The 3208-nt window shown below is 33.5% G+C and overlaps 1 non-coding gene across 1 annotated transcript; it reads left to right on the top strand.

Annotated features, from left to right (window-relative positions):
• The first annotated feature begins 1462 nt into the window (after positions 1-1462).
• On the top strand, positions 1463-1569 carry LOC121826717 (U6 spliceosomal RNA). Its single transcript, XR_006068921.1, has one exon. It is a non-coding gene; the product is annotated as a U6 spliceosomal RNA (small nuclear RNA).
• Positions 1570-3208: the final 1639 nt, after the last annotated feature.

Genomic DNA, 3208 nt, shown 5'->3' with positions numbered 1-3208 from the left:
AATTTCAGAATTGTTCTTTTATAAATGAACTCTATACACAGCCCAGGGACCATTTGATGGGACCTGTAATGGAGGCATTTGTGGGGATCATTGCCTGGGGAAATCACTGCAGTAATTTACATATGTGTTTTAGTTTAATATCCATATATATATATATATATATATATATGTATATATATATATATATATGTGTGTGTGTGTGTGTATTTATTTATTTATTTATTTATTTATTTATTTATTTATTTATTTATTTATTCTTGCTGTGTTCATGTGTAAGCCCTGAAGATGGAGGGGTTATTATTGTCTTGGAATTGCATAGGAGACAGCTCAATTTACAAAGAAACAGCTGGAGTGTGATCTAATCTCCACATTCCAATTTACTTATGCACAAAACATGCATAAAAAATTAACTCTCCCTGAGCAAATTGCTCTGTGTACCTAGTGAGCCTCAGCTTTGCTGTAGCAAAAGCTATGTGCCTCTTATGACCCAGAGATTCCATTAAATAATACATAGATGGTTGAGAGAATATAGCATTTATACATTTAATATTAATTTGACTACAGTATAATTGCTATGTCTAAACCATAAATATGTCCTCATCTTCAGGCCTTCTGTTTCAGTGACTCTTGACCTCCTTGAGTGAGACAGCAAGAACGTTCTGAACCAGCTTTAGGAAGTGACATCAGATTAAATTAAGAACTCATGCATTTATGGATCAGATAAAGAAGCAGAAAATATTCACAAGGGATGAATTTTGAAGAAGGAAATTGCTGAGTTGTTCCTTGGTCATGCACATTGTGAACTAGTGGTCCTACATAGAACTTAAAATGTGGCAATTGAAATGGAGTATTTTTGAAGTGTATAAGTTTTTATTATTTTATGTTCAAATTTATGTAAAAATATTTCCTTTACTAATTATTTTTTAGTGATTGATTTTTGTTATTAATTTTGTTAAACACTTTATAGAAAGTTAAGTTCATGATAAGAATACGAGGAAAAAGAAAACATATTTCTTAATTATTAAGAAACAAAATGTCATCTCACATTCATTATGATAGGCACTATCAGAAACAATACATTAATAAACAATGGTGAGAATGGGGAAATTGGGATATTTAAGTGCTCTTGGTAAGAAATGTAAAATCGTGCAGTCGCCATGGGAAACTTAGAAGTACAGTGACTTATCAAAAAGTTAATAAGAAAATTGTCATTTGATTAAGCAATTTTACTTCTGAGCAAGTTTTTGAACCATTGAAGCAGGATATGAAAGAGCTATTTGCACATTTATGTACCTTGAAACACCCTTCACAATATTTCAGAGGCACAAATGGCTGGTGTCTGTCAGTAGATAAATTGATAAATACATATTCATAAACATTGTAAATACATGTATATATTCACATACTAAAATGTATGTACAGTCATACACATTGCAATGTTTTTAACCTTAAAAAATAGGTAATGCTCACTTCAGCAGCACGTATATTATAATGAGAATGGCACAGAGAAGATTAGCATGGCCTCTGTGCAAGGATGACACACGAATTCTTGAAGAATTCCATATTTTAACCAAAACCAATTACAGACAGAGCAAAAAAGAAAACTTTAGAATAATATTCCTAGTGAACACACATTCAAAAATTCTCAGTAAGATACTTGTAAACACACTACAGACATACATCAATAAGATTGTCCACTAGGATCAAGTTGGTTTTATCTTGAGAGGCAGGGATGGTTCAACATACTCAAGTTGATAAATACAATAAGCCATATAAATTGACACAGAGGAAAAAAAATAGTTGTCCCAAAAGATAGAAAAAAGCCTTTGATAAAGTCCAATGTGTCTTCATGATAAACATCTTAGAGATCATAGAATATAGGACTAGAGAGAATATATCTCAACATAATAAAGTCTATATATGAGAAATGCACAGCCAACATCATTCTAAATCAAGAGAAACTTGAAGCAATCCTACTGAAATCAGGAACAGTCAACATTTGCACACCAGCTCCATTTTATCTAGTTCTTTATTTTCTGCATCACTAAAATTTAAAGTCAAATCTGCCACTTGTATATCTTGAATACTTCTAGAAATGTTCTTCCCTCTCTCTTTCTTTCCCATCCTAGGTGCATGTGTACATGTGTGTGCATGTACATACAGGCAAGAGGTCAATCTTGGGTATAAGTTCTCAGTAGCTATCCACTTTATTCTTTCACCCAAGGTCTCTTACTGATTTCAAACTTACCTAGTAGGCTAGACTGGCTGGTCTAAGAGCACCATGGATCTGCTTGTCTTCTCTCTACCACTGGGATTATGCATGCACCACCAAACCTGGCTCTTTACATGTGTTCTGGGGATTGAACTTGGGTCTTCATGGTCGCATTACTAGCACTTTACCAAGTGAACTCTCTCTTCAGTCCTTGCTTGTTGTTCTGTAATAAATTCACTATCAGAACAACTGAGAGTAAAGCTGGAGAAAAATCTTTGGTTTAAGTAGCATCTGAAAAAAAATATTCCAAACTCTAATAAAGTGAAAATATTTATTCCTAAAACAACAACAACAACAACAAAAAACCATAGAATTGCTGTGCAAGCTAATCTTATGTCGAATTAACACACAAACTAGTTATCTGAAAAGAGAAAACTTTAATTGATAAAATACCTCTGAAAGTTCTGGCTGTATTTTCTTAATTAGTGATTAATGAGGGGGGATCTCAGATCATGTAGGGTACTGCCATCCCTGGGCTTCTGGCCCTGGTTCTATTTAAGGTGGTCTGAGCAAGCCATGAGAAACAAGGCAGTAAGCAGAACCCTCCCATGGGCTCTGCATCAGCTCTTGCCTCTAGGTTCCTGCAATATTTGAGTTCCTGTCCTGACTTCCTTTGATAATGAACTATGATATGGATATGAAAGCCAACTTTAATCCTTTCCTACCCAACTTGTTTTTGGTGATGGTGTTTTGTTACAGAAAGATATATATATATATATATATATATATATATATATATATATATATATATATATATATATATATATATATCAACAAATATAACTATGTTGATACCAGCATAGTGGAGTATAGTTTTGTTAGACCTGACCATGTTTTGTGGAGAAATGTAGAAATACTTGGGAACTCTGGGCAAGGAAATCCATTGAGTGTTCAGAACTCAGTGGGATGTCCTTTAGGAGCTTTGAAGATAAGACT

Source organism: Peromyscus maniculatus, chromosome 11, assembly GCF_049852395.1.
Source record: "Peromyscus maniculatus bairdii isolate BWxNUB_F1_BW_parent chromosome 11, HU_Pman_BW_mat_3.1, whole genome shotgun sequence".
In the NCBI taxonomy this organism is placed as follows: Eukaryota; Metazoa; Chordata; class Mammalia; order Rodentia; family Cricetidae; genus Peromyscus; species Peromyscus maniculatus.
The sequence above is the reverse complement of the archived record's forward strand: the minus strand, read 5'-3'. Positions and strand labels throughout refer to the sequence as shown.